Raw genomic sequence first — 19,351 nt, forward strand, 5'->3', positions numbered from 1 at the left:
TCCTTTGGAATACAAAGAAAATCTATATAATAGAGATCTCCTTGCCTAGAACCTTCCTCAATCAATTTCTCGGACTGGCGATCCTGCACCCAACATTTACTTGATGAGAAAATGACATCATATCCATGATCCGAGATTTGAGAAACTGAAAGTAGGTTAAGATGAAGTTTTGGAATAATTCTTATTTTTGGAATGTAAAATTTGTTATGTTTTGACAAATTATTTTTAAAAATTCCAACACCCACTATTTTCAAGGTAGTGTCATCGGCAGTAGAAACAAAAGATACATTCGAATTAGGTTGACATTCAGATGATATAGACTTATATGGGGTCATATGAAAAGAAACTCCTGAACCAAGAAGCCAAGAGCACATACCAGGAGTATAAGAGGATGCAATGGCCGCTCCTGAGGTAGATCCTTTGAGTAATGGTTGCAATGCTTTCGTCAATTGAGACAATGATTTTGTGAGGTCTTTGAGATTTAGAGTATCATCATCTTGTTTTGATGGTATAGCGGCAACATGTTTTTCTTGAGGCCTATATTTGTATTTAGGACATTGAGGCCTAATATGACCAGGTTCATTATAGTTATGGCAAATAATTTTTTATTCTCCTCTATTCTTGCTAAAATGAGGAGGTTTATATGGCTTGATATAATGTCTTGGTTTTGATGCGGCAAGTGCACAATCCTCTTCTTGGTCATTGCTAGAAGTAGCAAGCACACTAACATTTATTTAGCCTAGTTTCTTCTCCACTAAGCTTTGTGAGAATCTCATGAATAGGAGGAAGAGATCAATATGATAGCAAGGAAGCCCTAGTTTGAGTCTCAAACCATAAAGAAAAACAAAGAGTCTATCTTCTTCAACTTGAACTCTTCGTATTTCTATGCATTCATCTTCTCATTTGGGTTCAAATTGGGCAAGTTGGGTCTATATGGAAGATAACTTCATAAAGTAATCTCTTATATTTTTATCTCCTTGTTTGATATTTCTAACTTTTTCTTGGAGATAATACTTGTGAGCCATATTTTTTCAATAAACATACCGTTAAGATATTCACATGCTTCATTTGCCTTTTTGAAGCATCGTAGGTTTGAGGCAATTTTTTTCTCAACTCTACTTACCATCCATGAAAGAATTTTTGCGCTTTTCATTTTTCATTCATCCAATTTCTTATAGTATTATTTCATGGCTTTATTTCTTTCGTCAAGACTAGTCTCAATCTCATTTTTACCTAATGTAATTTTGGGAGTAGGTTCAAGAATAATACATCTTACGAATCTCTATAAACCTTGACCATTGATGAATGTCTCCAAGTGTCCCACCCAAATGTTAGAGTTGCTTCATTCAAGTTTGAATGGCGGAATAAAGTTGGAGGTGCTTGTGTTGTGTGGGAAAAAATCACCTATAGTGAATTAAAAGAGAAAAAAAATAACCACCACCACGAAGAAGAATAAGCATGCTTTTTGAGGCAACCCACCAATGCACGGTTGATCATACACCAAGCTCTAATACCATGTGAAAATTTCTTACAAACGATAAAGTTTTCAAATAACTTGATACTTCAAATACTCAAGACATATGATAGCATAAAATAGCATTCAAATGCTTTACACCACAAAAGACAAGAAGTGCAACAAATGCACTATTTTTATAAACGTAAGAGGCAAAACCCCTCTTTATGTTACACGGTTACAATGGGCTCACAACCCTTATTTATAAGGCCTGGCAACTCTAATTAGCGCCATTGGGAATAGCCCAACGACTCTTTAAGAGTCGAACCACGTGTATCAGCTTCTATGTATTCTTGTGTGTGTTTTCCTAAACTCTGAATTTATTACAACTCATCTGCCGTGTTTGAAATTGAAAAAAACAAAATAAAACATAAACTAGAACACCAAGATCAAGAATCATAACAATTTTTGTAGCATGGTGACTTCCATTTAATCAATAAAAGACAACTAACATGCAGAAAAAACACTAACTAATAACCAAACTGACCTTTCATGAGATGGGTAATGCTAAAGAATGATTCTCATGGTTGTTTAGAAGAAGTAGATCTTCTCATGTTCTGGCGCTCTTGCTGTTGAAGACGATGGACGTATACGATACCCGCACCAACAACAGACACCACCGTCACGAACACCGCCAATGCAGTCTTCTGCCCCATTTTCCTGATATATCTGGATCTGCTGTTAGATGAAAAAGATCTTCCTGATATTCTGGTTAGCACCAACCTATGCAACAGCCGGCGTAGATTGTCCTCGTCAATTTTCAAAAGCCAATGATATCTTCAGACTGCTCTTCCTGGTTACGTTGAAGAGCGTCAGAGAGAGAGAGAGAGAGGTTTTTACCCATTTTCAGTGGATCCATTACCACAACATGACGTGGATTCTAAACGCATAGAGTTGGGTCTGGTCAGATCCAGGGCAAAATCAAGTAAACTCATTTAGTTGGATCCAGGTCAGAATCAATTTAATCTAACCCATTTTACCTTTTTCAAAGAAGGGAAAGTATAAGTAGGTTATTTACCATGATACCATACGGTGGTACATATTCTTGTTTAAATGGATTTAGCCATTAAATGAGAGATCTAACGTCACACGTGTTTAGCAATAGTTTTTACCAATGTTAAAATCACTTCACTGGGTTAATCGGTTTCTTAAAAAAATGAAAAAATCGAGTTGAATCAAATCCTAATCGGCCCCTTTTTACCACCAGATGACACAGGTTATTAAAAAATAAAAAATGTTAAAAATATTTAAAAACATAATTAATCAACCTTGAATCGGCTCATTTTGACCTGAAAAAACTTGTTGATTTTCTAGAAAAGATTTGAATTATTGAAAAATTATTTTATTGTTTATATTTGGGTTACCCAAAAAATTTCTTTTGGCCACCCATTTTTATCTAAAGTTTACCTTCTCCGTTGTTTTCTTCTTTCCTTCGTTTGAATGAATTAAAAGCTAATATGTAATAAGCAGCTTACAATCCTGTTATATCTAGATTGTATCAAGTGCGTGTTAGGTGGAGTTATAACTCAAGATGAGTGATAATTTAACAATGAAATAGTTATGGTTTTTTCTATTTGATCTTATTGCAATGTGCCGCTGTTATGGTCTTTTCTATTTGATCTTACCACGGTTTAAATACTTGAGTTTTATTTCATTTATGATTTAATGAGTCTTTTCATTTTTTTATGTTTGAATCCCTATAGATATATGTCTAGCTTTTGGTGGGAAACGTGTTCTATTTAATTTATATATCAACTAATTAAAACTGATTAGGAACTGAATTTTGTTTTTGAAATTTATTTTAATTAATTATTAATTTGCCAAAAAATTAAAGATATATATTGCCAATATATATCTGATTTCCGATGTTGGTGTTGAACAGTATAACGCCTGTGTATTAGCTGGCAAATGTGGTCTCATCAACTCAGGTTAACCATGACTTGCCTACCGAAAATTTATTAAACTGGTGTCAGTGTATGAGGAAGGTAAAAGCATTTATTTTTTAAAATCAAGGTTGGGTTAAACAGAAGCATCTTCGTGTCTACTTATTTTCTCAAAAAATATAGATGTAAAACTATTATTTTTCAAAATATGCATGCGTTTTTTAAATATAGGGTGAAAGATGGGTCTCTATTTGGTTTTAAAATATGGAGTTGAATCCAGTTGCAGTATCAGCTTCTAACCGATTGGGAACCTCGATTGTGTCATTACCAAAGCCAGAGGCATGGTTTTGAAGTTGACCAATATGGATGCTAATGGGTCAGACTTGAGCCAGATCCATATCTGAATTTGTGGTGCTACTTCCGGTTCCTTATCCATAGGGATGTAAACTGTTCAGATTTGGATTGGATGTGACTAATACCATATTGGACTGATCGGATGTTGGCTAAACAGATTTGAATTCAGATACGGACTCAGATGGTGGAAAGTTCATACCAAATCCGTTTTTTTACATGTAAACGGATTTGGATATCTGACAAATTATTTGGATATTTTTGGATACGATAGCAAAAAATCAAAACCATATCCGCATATGATTATAATTGGGTACGGTTTTGGCTTACCAAATGCAACTAAATGGAATCGAATTCGGTCAGATATTGGATAAAATCCAATTCATTGACATCCTCACCTATCCAAGAAAACTGGACCTGATTCAGATAACGCTGACTTTTAATGGTCTACACCTAAAATTTCCAGATGTTAATCAGATCTCTGGTCAGCCTTGTGTCTCATTATAAAAATAAAACTTCCAAACCAGATCCATGTCCATCTGCGGCTACTCAAATCTTATGGGTCCAACCAAGTTAACTAATTGGACCTCCTTCAGTAAGTCCAGATCCTACTGGTCAGATATAATACCATGCCTATTGACAACCCTAGTTTTCCCAGTCAATTAAATACTCAATCAGGTTCACCGAATCAGAGATTTACTAGTGCCCAACACTACACCATACTTAAGCGGCCTCGCCTAATGTGCACTGAATCAGGCACACATAATTACCCAGGTTTGAAACTGTAGAAGACAGAAATAAGATCAATCCGATTGACACCTGGGCTAGGTTTGAACTGGGGCTAAGTCAAGTGTCACTGGACCAAACTCAACCCGAATATTGTGCCTGTGCTTTAAGAAAAATACACAGTTTGCCTCGGTCGGATCCAGGCTATCATAAGCTATCTAAGCTGTCGGGTCACATACAGACTTACAGACCAGTCTTGAGAAAGCACAAAACCATACTCTCTTCTTTTTCTCTTTCAAATTGCCAAATCACAAATACCAATAATAGTGTATCATAACAGTTTTAACTAAAAGCACTCCATCTATTATTATCTATGCATCATGAAACAGCAACATAACATAGATCAGACCCAAGTGCTTCAAGCTATTAGGCTTAGCATTCAACAGGAAGACAAGTTCTCCATCTGCATCAAGCCAGTGATGGATTTATTACCACCAAGTTCACCACAAGCATCAATTGAACCATTAACATCTTCTTTGTAATATCAATAGATGAGGTTGAAATAAGAGCAGCAGAACCCTTCTTTAGCTTATGAAGAGTAGCTTCTGCAAAACACTTGAATGGGTTAAATATGCAGATATGCTATTTTGAATTATGAAATGAGCCCACCAATGTTAAAAGGACTATTGTACATATATTCCCGAGGAAAATCTGCTCTGCAAATAATTATACATGGCATACAAATTCATACACATGAAAACTCTGATAGCTCAAAATTTTAGCACTGATTATTTTTTAGTTGCATCACATAGACAAGATACTTCTTTGGAAGTTGTAGCCAACCCAGGTGAACTGTCTTTTTTAGGCAGTGCAAAATAAAATTTTCATGGAAGAAAACAGTTCACAATGTGCAGCATCAGTCAGTCACCAAGCCAATCGAGTGATTGGTTACAAGATAAGAGCCACAGAATTCAAACCTTCATCTTTGTTTCATAAATGCCAAATTAGACTGCTAGGATTTTTAAGCAGCAATAAGTTTTAGACAGGTGCATTGGTCTCCAATTTCACTCCATGGTTGGCATGCCAAAAAAGTTAAGATTTCCATAAAAAAAATTCAATTCAGCGAACATCACATGGTTACAAGTACTAAGTATCTGATCCAAGTACAAAAATGATTAAAAAAAAACTCAAAAAATACATCTATAGGCATTATTTTAAATCAGCCAAACCTACCTTGGCTCATTAAAGTTTAGTTGGACTTGGTTTAGTAAGCTAACACTCTAGGCTCAAGCTTTGACTTCAGGTTCAATATGTCAGCTAAGCTTAACCTCTCTCTCTCTCTCTCTCTCTCTCTCTCTCTCTCTCTCTCTCTCTCTCTCTCTCTCTCTCTCTCTCTCTCTCTGAACTAAGCATTTCCGACACTTTTTTTGTAAATCCAACCTTGCAGATGCATTCAGTAAGGTCCATTTGCTAGGAATCAACTGTTTGGATCATGCATTTTCGATAAAAAAATTTGTGATTTTTGGATGCTTGAATATTTGCAAAGACTTTGAGCCATGATTTTCAAGCTTTAAAAGATCCTTCATATGCATCGTAATCAGATGATCTAGGAATCTGTTTCTATAAAACTAAGCATCTAGATCACATCCCTACGGTGAAATTTAAGAGAAAACATTAAAAAACCCATGAAAATCTCGGTTCATACTCCATTTCACATATTTCCAGTTAACATATTCTAGTTATATATATAGTAATGATAGGGTGCTCCTAGAGCACCTACTCCTTGATTACAGCCATTGGATCGGTGATAATGAGAGTTAAATATTGCATGTCTTCCATTATTGTTGCTGGAAACTAAAGCAAATGAGAGGGTGAGAGGCGGTTTCCAAAGCTGAATATTAAATGAGTTACTGATTTTTCACTGAGGATCAGGTGCAATGTGATTGCACACTTTTAGTGTGCCGCTGCACCTGATCCCCCTCCATCATTTCTTGGGCCCCACAACTGACAGGTCTTATCCCTAAGATGGAGGGTGATAATGTGCGGTGGCACACTAAAAGTGCAATCACATTGCACCTGATCTTTTTTATTGATTTTTGGGCAAGTCTCTCTCTCTCTCTCTTTCCTCTCATGCATTCATGAAGGATGGTGCTCCTCCTTCCTCTCATGCTTAGATGGATGAAGGGCCATGGATGAAACTACCATGGATAAAAACAAGTCGTCTCCATGGATGGTGCTCTATCATGCATAGTATGTACGTGTTGGAAAAACCCAAGCATACCTCATTTTATCTTTCTAAAGGACCTCTATGACAATGGCATGTGTATTATGTAAGCATGCTATGCATATGTCATGGATGACAGACAATATGTACATGACAAAAACAAATCGACTCCATGGATGATTCTCTATCATGCTATGTACAGATTGACAAAACCTATGCTGACTCCATTTTATCTTTCTAAAAGATCTCTATGACAATGGCATGCATACATACTTGTGTGAGGATACCATGCATCCATGTCAATCATTCACAAATTAATGCATGGAGAGAGAGAGATACCAAAAGCCAAGAGGTCATTTAATTTTCAATGTTGGAAACCGTCCACCTCTTTCAATTTGCCTTTTAGTTTCCAGCAAAATAAACGAAGACACTATTTAACTCTATTTATAACTGTTTGATCTTAACTGATCCAATCGTCCTAATAAGAGAGTAGGTACTCCAGGAGCACCTTATCATTACACACACACACACACACACACACACACACACACACACACACACACACACACACACACACACATATATATATATATATATTCAGGTATATTCAGAGGCCATGTTTTATGCAGTGCACCATGCAGCTCCACTACTGCTGACCATCCATCTCAAGATGTGAAAAATTATGAGTGAAATAACATAAGATTGTAAGCTGATTTGCAACAGAGGCTATTTTCTTTTTAGAATTTTAAACAATCAATTATTAGACTTTACTCTTTATTGACTAAAACCCCAGAAGTCAAAGTTCCATGCATCTGTAAAGAAAAAACAAACGTGCCTTTAACACTGAATCAGCTTGCTCAACATTGGAGCTAGCACCAAAAAGGGACTTTACTTGAGGGGTCACTTTCGCACAATTTTGCACTGGTCTGAAGTTTAGATTGTCCCAAAAAATGTGTAAAATGAATAAAATATCAGTACAGAAACTTGGGGCATTTCAACCTCGCCAAAAATTTTGTTTACCAATCTTTTGATTGGATAAAATGAAAAAAGAAAAGGCCTACTAGATAATATATATGAAAATCAAACAAGGTTTGAAACTATTAGCATCAGTACATCCCTTAACAATGAATCTCTGTCAATAATACATTAAATAATCACAATAGCACAGTTGCAATATACACAGCTTTTACAGCCAAAAACATGATACAGTCAAATCAAAACCATGTGGGTTGGCGAGGCAAATTCATATCACTCAACTCATAGTCATATGGAGGCTGGTAACATCCCTCATCCATGTTCATCACCAGAGCATATATACTCATTTTCATCATTCATATCCATATGTGTAGCACAACCAGATCCAGATCTATCAACCAGGTTGTGAATATGTGATTGTTCATGTAGAAAAACTGAAGGATCCCCTTCAACTAGCCATTCTTCAGTAGGATCTTCATCGAAAATGTAATCTAAATTAATGGGATTATAATATTTAGCATCCCTATCAATTTGTGGCATGCAATCTCAAGTATAATGTACATAAATAAACTTGTCCAGTTTTGTAGTTGTAAGCATGTTCCTCTTCTTAGTATGGATCAATTCAAACATGTTACGGTTTCGCTCACAGCTAGATGATGAACATGTTTGGCTGAGGACCTTTATTGTAATATCTCGCAATTTTTCTTCTATTTTTAATTTTATAAATATAATTTTTAATTAAATAATTATATTTCTGATGTCTGAAATTAAAAATAATATATAATATATATTTGTTTCTTGTGCACCTTGATGTTGTGGAGCATCCAATACTGTAACAATGGCCACATAAACAAATGAGTGGTAAAACACACTTATAGAAATCGAGGTCAATCACATGCCAGTTAAATAGATACTGACAAGATGACATAAGGTGCTCACACAACTCACCCCAATGACTAACTCGGATTTCTAAGTTGTGAGAATAAATCCTAATGGGTTGTGAATTGTGAGATTGCTCTCTTTCATTATTATGTGCATTAAATATGCTTTAATTGCATGTTGGATATATATGTATTTCATGTTGATTATCTTGTACACATTGTTGTATGCATGAATTTAATTATCTCCTCTTTCCTTGATGGCGTTTTTTAAATTATTATATGTTATATATGCATGTTGTCGTTGATGGTTTGTTATTTCATTTGAAATGCTTTTCTAAAAATCCTTCGAATATTATTTATGCGTAATTGTTTAGCTCTTCTTAATGTTATATATGTCCTTCAGTGATCAAATTCTCTTATGATCAATATTTATGTTTTCTTAAAAAATATGTTAACTTTTTGTTTATGATTTGATTTCATAAAAATTTATCCTTGAGGTATGCTCCTCTTATGTTTTTTAATGATTATCTAATGTTTCTCTTCTTCAAAAATATATTTGTTTCAAAATTATTGGGTTAGGATATTTTCCTTTGTGTAGTTGGAACCTTTATTTTGTTCACTCTGCAAGTTCTTAAAGATGTGATGGATTGAGAAAGGAATATCTTTGATGCATTATATCTTTAAGATGGAGATAGCCGATGAAGGCATTTGGAGACAATCACCAATAAAAACATTCAAAGACTTGTATTTTCAAAATTCTCGAATGCATCATAAAGATAGAGACTACCAATGAAGATATTTTGAAAACTTGTATTCAGTGTTGTGAAAAGCGTTGAGGCGTAGCAAGGCGCTCCACCAAAAACTGAGGCGAGGCGTAAGCCTCGAGGCGTAAAGCGTAAGCCTCAAATATTTTTTTTGAAAACTTCAAAAAAAATATCTAAAAATAAAAATAAATAAAGAAATGCTTTATTGATGAAATCACAACCAATAAGAAATAGAAAATCTCAAATAAGTACTAAAAAATGTGAGATTAACATATAAAAGTAACTAAAAACTGATTACATAACTGAAAAATATATGAGATTTATCTTTTGTAACCAATATGGCTTAAACACACATTCCTCGATATTGCCCCTCAAACTTCTGATGTTCATATAATGAGGAATTGCAAGGCAGAAAGAAATGATGTAATGTGAGGCTTTTTAAAAGTGTCAAAGAACCTTAGGGATGTCATGAAAGGCATGGTGATGTACTCACAATTTATTGTCTATTGAAGCATGCATTATGTATTATTTTTCAGTTGTTTATTAAGACAAAACTAGTTGCTGTTTAAGTAGCATCTCATTGCCACACTTCATCAAGTTAGGATCAGAGATTGAACACCGATATCAGAAGACAACCAAATGAACTACTAACTGGCAAGTAGTTCTATAGAGCTTTTTTATTGGAATATAGTTTTCTTTTTACTTCACCAGGACATGAAAAAACTATCTCACAGAAAGGCACTAACTTGTGGTGGAAAAGTATCCACTCTTCTCCTTTTCATGCTGTCAGTATCAGAAATGCTCATGGGGCTCAAAGTGGGATTTAATGGAAGAAATAAGTTGTGTGCATCCTTTTGTATGATGGGTGGTACACATACTGCAAAAATATGTAACATCCTGAAATTGGATAGAGCTACGAAATGCGTTAAGAACAATTATCCACTCCACTCTTCTCAGTAAACTTGCCAGACTTATTGAACTCGTTGCACAGTGCTGAAAGTTCTGAAAAAATGCCTAACTGGACCACATGCCACAGGATGCACCATTGCCCAAAAGTAATATTTTCTGGTCTTCTCTATCCACAAGTTTCACAAGTCTCATTTTCTTAAATGAAACCTCATTCAAAACTCGTAAACAATTTGATCCCTCCCCCAAAAGAAAATGAGAAAAAGCAGTAGACTGCGTGTGAGAGAGGTAAGAGTACCTGTGTGAGAAAAATATGAGAGAGAGGGAGAGTATGCGTGTGAGAGAGAGACTGCGCATGAGAGACGAGAGAGAGATTGCGCATGAGAGAAAGAGAGTCTGCGTGAAAACATAAAATATTAGGGTTTGTTTAAACTTTAAACCTTATTTTTTGGTCAAATGAGGGCTTTGACCCTCATTTGACCAAAAGCCCCAGGCATACACGCCTCAGTTTGAGGCGCGCCTCGCCTCGAGGCGTGCGCCTCAAGGCGTATGAGGCGCACGCCTCGAAGGTTTTGCGCTTTATATATGCGCCTCAAGGAATAAAGCCCCTCGCCTTGAGGCGAGGCGCGCTTTTTGAGCCTTGAGGCGCGTTTTTAATAACACTGCTTGTATTTAATGAAGACCTTCGAGAACTTGTAGTTTCAAACTTTCGGTTATCACACTGTAAGTTTGAGGGAGTGTTAATATATATATATATATATATATATATATATATATATATATATATATATATATATATATATATATATATATTGTATGTTATGTAATAGGTAATGCTCTCTAGGGGCATTTTGGTCTGGTTATTTTCATGTAAATAATGACTATCCACTAGGGATAGTATTGTATTTTTGTTCTTTATTGTATAGTATAGGGTGTCTATATGACTATTGGAATAGTCTAACTACTTGTTGGACTGTTGACTGCTGGAACAATGACTGCTTATAGGACTGTTCCAACATTCATATTTATGACTGTTATAATAGTGAAGGACTCTCTTAAATGCCTGTCTTGGCTCTATATATAGAATTTTTCTTCTCTTTGTAAGATAATGTTTCTCTTAAGTATTCATGCTCAATAAGATGAATATTTTTTATATTTTTGTGTCTCTCTTTAGTTCTTTGATGTCTTAATGCACTTAGAGTTTGTGTAGTGCTTTTGTGCCCTTGTATCGTTCCTTAGTTGGACTTGTGTACGTGCATGTGCACTTTGTGTTTATGATCTTATAAGTCCTTAGAGACCCTCGTTTTGTATTTTCACATATTTCATTACAAAATATACCTAGATTCATCTTTCTCCTACATCTAATAGCAATATCACTTACAAAATCTCCCAAGGCTTTTGAGTATTTGCTGACTTCCTAAAACATAGTTGGCAAACTCGTGACTCGGGCTTGGATCGGACCCCTACTGGATCACCGAGTTAGCGCGTTGACTTGGTGACTCGGACGAGTCAGGACTCTATTTTATAGTGTAAGCACATGAATAAGACATGGAAATAACTAATCTTCAGACGTCAAGCTAATATCTCAATAGATAAGTTGCGAAAACATATAATTATACATAATTATTAACTTTTCTCATTAAGCAATATTAGATTCTTCATAACAAGTGACTTTATATAAGAATTATGTATTAAAATAATAAAATACATGATAAAAAAAATTATTTAATGGGTTGGATCGGCTGTCCTGAATCGTGACCCAGTTGGGGTCCGATCCGGTCCACTCGGGCGATTCCCGAGTCGACTTGCCGGGTTTGCCAAGTATGGCCGAGAATTCAAAACAGAAGGGTTATAGAAAATGCTTCGTAGACATCATACAAGCAGTTTTAGTACTACTCAATTACCTAATTCATTGCCTCTAATTGTGCCTTTGGATCAGGTTGTAACCTTTGAATGCACACCTGCAAAGCACGGATAATTTCTGGATGCCTTGAAAAATCCTGATCATAGTGGATTACAGGGTTTAAACATCATTATCTAGAATTTTCACAAAATTGAAGGTTTATAAAATCATATTATTTTTATAAAAAAAAAAACATACACACAATTTGAAGAGTCAATTCCTAGTATACGGATCTGCTAAACACATTAGGGGGGTCTGATTTGTAAAATATGGCATAGAACGTCGAAAATCATCATTGCATTCCACCCTACTAACGTTAGGAGGAACCATAGTGACAAACTTTAAAAACGGCAAAATCTCGTTTTTCAAAAACTTGTGAGAATTTGAAAAATTTTCATAAATCTTTACGTTTTTTTGGCAAAATCTCGACAATAAAAAATTAAATTAAAAAATATATAAATTATTTTTATAATAAAATATTAATAAAAATTATTTAAAAATAATAAATAGCCGTTTTAAAACGTAAATATCATGTTTAAATCATGATATTTATGTTTTTTCATAAATCTTGTGATATTTTGAAAATCTTGCGAGAAGTTGCCGTTTTAAACTTTCAGGCAATTTCTTGCAATATTATCCCCAGATTTTCATAAATCTTGCGATATTTGTCACTATGGGAGGAACCAAATTCCTTGCTACGGAAAAGTAAAATTTTAATTGGAGATAAAAGAGTAACTTGCATATAGGCACCTAATATATAGTGAATTTATGTTTAGCTGCCTCAGTTTTCAAAATTCAGATAAATGCTTGCCCTTTTAAGGGTCGTGTAACTTTTACCCTCTCAAATTACTTGTGTGTTGTCCTAGTTCCTAGGTTTGGTCAGGCGCATATGTGGAACTCTGCTTCATCTTCCAGGTACTGCTAATTGGTTCAGGTCTTCCCAAGTTGGAAACCCCACTGAAGAGCATGTTCAATTCCTCCTATATAGCGTTATCAATTTTACTTAATTTCACCCATGCAAGAGATGCAATAAGATTTATGGCAATGTGGTTTTGAATCCAACTTTTGAATTCATGGAAGGTTTAAAGTATGGATTGTATATTATTTCATTCAATCCACTATTTCTAATATTTTTGTGATAATAATCCTATAAGTGACCCATGTCCTTAGGATGGTTCCTCGTTACTAAAAACTATATATAAGTGATGGACTTGCATGAATTAGACACTCTTTGGGAGCCCGAGTTAGAAGGGGCAGGAGGGGATTCACCAAATCCTAGAGATCGGACGAGTGTTTGTGTTAAAATCCATGGATTTTGACTACATCCACTCCCGTCACCCCTCTTGTCTATTGGGAAATTAATTTAATGAGTATGGCAACTAAGCTTGAAATCAGGTGTGCTCAACGGCACATGTTAGATGCACTATCTTTTAAGCGATAGTTGTCCCACTTAAGATCTTGGTATAATGAATTTTCGTACAACTTTGCTCCTATGATATAATCGAGCTTTCGCCTACTTGTGAAGGTCGGCCCACGCAAGAACTTAAGTTAGTCCCTAAATTCGACATCAGTAGAACCTTGACTGAGTTAAGGTCTGAACCAGGGTTACCGGAAGCGCCTAGCTAAAAGGGGAAGCGCGGAACGTCGCGCTTCCGAAGTGTGGGGGGAAGCGTCCCCCTTTTTTGGGAAGCGCGTCCCCCTTTTTTGGAAAGCGCGCTTCCCTTTAATGGGGGACGCGTTTCCCTTTAATGGGGGACGCGCTTCCCTTTAATGGGAAGCGCGCTTCCCCCACGCTTCCCCCTCGCTTCTCCCACGCTTCCCCTGTTTTTTCAATTTTTTTGTATTTTTTATTTTTAATTTTTATTTTTTTCGCTTCCCCCTCGCTTCCGAGACGCTTCCTATGTCGCTTCCGAGACGCTTCCTAGGTCGCTTCCGAGACACTTCCCGAATCGCTCCTAAGTGGTCCCACGCTTTCCCGCTTCCTAAAATTTTGAAAGTGCCTCGCTTCCCGCTCCCGCTTCCTCAACTGGCAACCATGGTCTGAACCTACTAAAAAGAGTGATAATAAAAGCATGAGAGTGACACCAAGCAACTTGACATGCGCAACCTTTAAAAACCTCTTGACTAGATTTGGTAGAACTATGTTCAAATTAAGAACTTAGGCTAGTCCCTAGGCTCAACATCAGTAGAACCTTGACTCAGTTAAGGTCTGAACCACTAAAAAGAGGGATAATAAAACCATGACACATGCTCCCAAACAAAGCCTTAATGATATTACTTCTCTTCTGCTCGTAACTATTATATCAACCACCTTCCTCAAAGAGATAGAATAAGCAATTATACCGATGGACTGTCAATTCTAGCGTGGAAACTTTAAGCAGCTTTTGCCAGTCAAAGATTAGGGATGCTAAATGAGCCAAACAAGCCAAGCTGGAGCTTTTAGGGGTGTCAACGGGTCGGGTTTACCTGGATTCGGTCCATACCAAACCTTGTAGGGTCCGTGTATGATGATAAATAAGAAGAATCGGGTTTGGACCTAAAGTTCCGATTAATACATAGAACCAAGTATAGTTTGTGAAATTTTATACCAAACCCGGGCCTAACCCGAGTTCCGATTAATACATAGAATCGAGTATAGTTTATGAAATTTTATACCGGACCCGGGCCCAACCTGAGTTCCGATTAATACATAGAATCGAGTATAGTTTATGAAATTTTATACCAGACCAAGGCTCGACCCAAGTTTCGATTTAGACCCACAATTTTTCAATGTAAAAATAATAATAAAATATTATTTTACCGGGTATGTCCCAGTCTGGTTCATGTAGTTCTTATCGGTTTCGAGTATGATTTCTCTTATAGTGGGTCCGATTAGACCCGGGTCCAGACCTGATACCATGCCCAAAAATCGGGGTCAGGTCTGGTTCCACCTGGGAATGAACCAAACCCGACCCGTTGACACCCCTGGGTTCAACTTGATTACGAGCTCCACAAGAAATAAGAACAAGACAAGTTTGAACTGTCCTGTTTAAACAAAAAAAAAACAGACCTTTTAGTGAGGATTGAAGCCAATACCTCTCACTTATAAGTATGCAGCTAAACCGACTGACCTAGTATATAGCCTTTAATAAAATGTGAAATTACGAAATTTACCTTTCTTAATGAGCCTGCATGAGTCGAGCCGAACATAACACCCTTTCTTTATGCTCAGCTTCTTTATACTAAATGGGTTTATAATAGCTCAGCTCATTGACCCCACTTTTTTTGTGTTTTTTGTTCCTTGGAGAGAAGAGAGTAGATTTGTTAAAAGAAAACAGTCACAAACCAACACAGATGTTGCATGGTTCACTGATCCAACTGGATGAGCAAAAAAGAGTAATGACTGGTATTTCCTAATGACAAGATGACTGTAAGGTTCTAAGGTACCATTTTGGGTTGCACCTAAAACCTAGTTTAAAACTGAGTTTTGAGGCCAAACCATGGTTGCCAGTTGAGGAAGAGGGATCGGGAAGCAAGGCCCTTTCAAAATTTTAGGAAGCGGGAAGCGTGGGACCACTTAGGAGTGAGTCGGGAATCATCTCGGAAGCGACCTAGGAAGCGAACCGGAAGCGACCTAAGAAGCGAGGGGGAAGCGAAAAAAATAAAAATAAAAATAAAAAATAAAAAATACAAAAAAATTGAAAAAAAATGGGGAAGCATGGGAGAAGCGTGGTGGGAAGCGCGCTTCCCATAAAAGGGAAGTGTGTTTCCCATTTAAAAGTGGTGCTTCCCCGCACGCTTCGGAAGCGCGACGTTTCACGCTTCCCCCTTTACCTAGGCGCTTCCTATAACACTGGGTCAAACCAAGTTTTGGTCAAAAAACCAGGTTTTGGTGCCATTCCCGTGACACCGAAACTTGGTTGGTAACCACGTTTTGTTGAAAACCTGGTTATGTAAAAAAACTACTCTCCCCCAGGTTTTCACACTAGTTTATTGAGGGAGGGTTCTCCTCCCCTCCTCTCAACAGTGTTTCACGTTAACCATGCCTAAGGTAGTTCTGAGCATGGCTTACTCCTGCCATTTTCAGGCTGGTGGCAGGCTGGATGTAAAACCCATAATTTTTAAGGATTAGTAATAAATAAAGAACTCATTTTTTTATCTCTAAATTAGAAATGTGTTTCTAGCTTTGGAATTTTATTTATTTATTTATTTATTACATATTCATTTGTTAATTCAAGTCAATCAGGGTATAATTTGCATTTATAAAACTATTTTGGGCTATAAATCACTATTTATATATATATATTATATTTAAAAATATTTTTGATGGAGTTTGTAAATTATTGGAGTGTACTTGTGTGTTATTTGGCTCTTGGTAATGATTTATAGGATAATTTGCTATTTTTGGCTAATCTTGTTATAATTGGCATTTTTTTAGTTTTTGGCATTTGCGATCGCACACAAAGGGTTCGTTGTATTACTTGGGTAGCGGTCTTTGCGGACTTCAAAACTCCTCGGTCTTTTGAGTTTCGATTCATTGTTCTTCACATTATTAAGGTAAGATACCTTAACTGAACTTATAGAGAGCATGTTTAGGCACTAATTGTGTAAGCATGATATTGCACTGAATATCTAAATGAATTGCAAATATAAGTTATGTTCACACACTTCACTTAGTTGTGGATATCTAGGACTCTTGTGATTGTAGTTCGGAGATCATGTTTGTCATGATTATAGTTAGCAGAATATGGGTATTTGTTGCAGGTACACTTGTGTGTGGGTTTGAATGCATGTGCACTTATGAATGTATAATATGTACGCAATGTGTGTCATCATACTTTGGTTTGTGCATACTATGTTGCTTTGTGTGTTTGTATGAATTTGATACATGGTGCACATATAACTACTATGGACATGTATAAGTCGTGTTCAATGCATACTATGAATGTTATATATATTATCTTGTCATACGATGGAATCATTTATTCTTGTATAGAAGAAAGCATGTGAATGTTATAAATTGTCTTGAACTTGTATGTCTTGTTTGCTTGAGAAATATATGTCTATGATGTACGGTAGGATGGTCAATGAGATTTGGACCAACCCTTACACAATTATATCTAAGGTGATATATCGATTCATGTGATGAAAAATGCATATTACTTTTATCGTATGTGCAAATCTCGAACTACGTAAGAGTTATGTATGTTGAGGTTTAGTTGTTTCGTATTATGAAATATGCATGTTCACGTATGAATGCATAGAACTCATGTTTTGTTTACGCATGCTTCAAGGTTCAATTTACGGAGTGCAATGTTCTTTGTGGCGATGATATGATGCGTAGGATAATATGCTTATGTATGATATGATTTAAATGCCACGTGAAATGAAATTATGAATGCATACGATAAATGTTTAAGTTCAATAGTGAACTTTGGTTCATAAAGTCTTATTGGTTAAATGTGTGATTTTATAATTTTAATGTCATGTGAAGTGATGTATGGTGTGATGCTTTGATTGTATATATGCTTATGCCCATGTTGATGGCTATCGACCCTGAGAGTGGTCAATTGTATTGATGCATGTATCACAATATTTTTCACTGGATATGGTACTCGTTGAGGAACTGTTCTCAAAGGATTCTATGTGAGGGTGTGCATGACCAGATTAGGTAATCCGGCTAGAACAGTAAGTCTCTGTGAGAAAGTGCATTATCCAAGAGCGGGTAGCCCGCGAAGACGGTATATTCCTGTGAGGAAGTGCATTGTCCAAGACCAGGCAGACCATTCGTCTAGGGCGGTAACTCTTTGTGAGGGTATACATTTCCCAGACCAGGTGATCCGGCATGGATTTTGTAAATCTTTATTATGAATAAATGAAATGTTATGATGAATTGTGATGATCTTCTAAGTTGATTGAAATAGTCAGTTATGAATCTATAGATTTAGTTTTTCTATTATAGCATGATTATATATTGAACTCAGATATGATAATCAGATCCTTATTAATTTTAGATCTTGACATAAGGTTATGATTGTGACGCTTATGTTAGCGTATAGGTGAATGACACATCATGCCTACAAATGACTAATTTTGACTTATTAGGTGAATGATACATCACGCCTAAATAGTTTCATTACAAATGATTGCATTATGATTGTCTGAGTAAATATATCACATATGTATCATGATTGATGTGTATCATGAATATCTAACTAAATTACTTATAAGGTATGTGCGTGTGTTTCACGTTAGAATGGTCAAATATGATTTGACTTATTGTTTATAAGAATTATGAATGCATATGATAATGATGCAATGATCTGAATGTCTTAGATGCATATATATATGTATATATATATATATACGCGATGACTTGTATGACTTGAATGCATATAGATTATGCTTTATTACGTGAGTTAAGGTTGAATAGAATATTAAGTGATGAAATGCTTTTAAATGCTTTATGTTCGAATGCTTGAACTGAATGACTCATAGGGTGTTGTTCCCTTGTCTATCACTTGACAATGGATGAATAATTTATCTTTACCTTTAAATGCTTGATATGTTTTCTTTAAGTTTGAGTTTGGGTTGCTTTACCAGACTTTAGCGAGTCTGACCCCGTTTTATGGAGGATAGGTAATGCAGGTAAAGTATGATGAGTAGTTGGAGCAAAGGGCTGGTCGAGCTGCATCCTCGAGGGCCCACTCTTACCTTGCGATCTTGGTATTCATGATCTTTTCGTTTTAAGTACTTGATCATGTAGAGACTGATGTATTTTTTCATACTCTGATTTGAAATGAAATTAAAACTCTTCATATTTCAGTTTTATATTGTACGTGGTTTGAAATGTGTATATCCCGTACATTTTGATTTGATTGTTATCTTTAGTGTAACCGCGCCCAAAGTCTTAACCATTTTTAAAAATCGTTTCTTATTGTAAGATATGATTTACTTATACTTATAAAAAAAAAAATTAGTTTCGAAATTTCAATATTTGAACTATAATAAGGTTAAAATTTTTGGGGAGTTACACTGGAAATGGCCAGAAATGTGCCTTTTTTTTAAATCATAGTAATCTGGCCATTTCCCGACCAGCCACTGACCGGCAGTTGTTTTGCCCACCCAAGACAACACCATCCCAGCCATTTTAGGGCTGATAGGTGGCCAGAAAATGACTAGATTATATATATATATATATATATATATATATATATATATATATATATATATAAAGTATGTCCTT

At 35.8% G+C, this 19,351-nt stretch overlaps 1 long non-coding RNA gene across 1 annotated transcript in view; it reads right to left on the minus strand.

Moving 5' to 3' along the window:
- Window positions 1–4,737: 4,737 nt before the first annotated feature.
- The window catches only part of LOC149842854 (uncharacterized), a 57,459-nt gene continuing 42,845 nt past the window's right edge, over window positions 4,738–19,351 (minus strand). Inside the window, exon 2 of the long non-coding RNA XR_016431093.1 lies at window positions 4,738–5,078. This is a non-coding gene — a long non-coding RNA (uncharacterized LOC149842854). The remainder of the gene's footprint in view (window positions 5,079–19,351) is intronic.

This window comes from Nuphar pumila, chromosome 3, assembly GCF_984573655.1.
Source record: "Nuphar pumila chromosome 3, dmNupPumi1.hap1.1, whole genome shotgun sequence".
Lineage (NCBI taxonomy): Eukaryota > Viridiplantae > Streptophyta > Magnoliopsida > Nymphaeales > Nymphaeaceae > Nuphar > Nuphar pumila.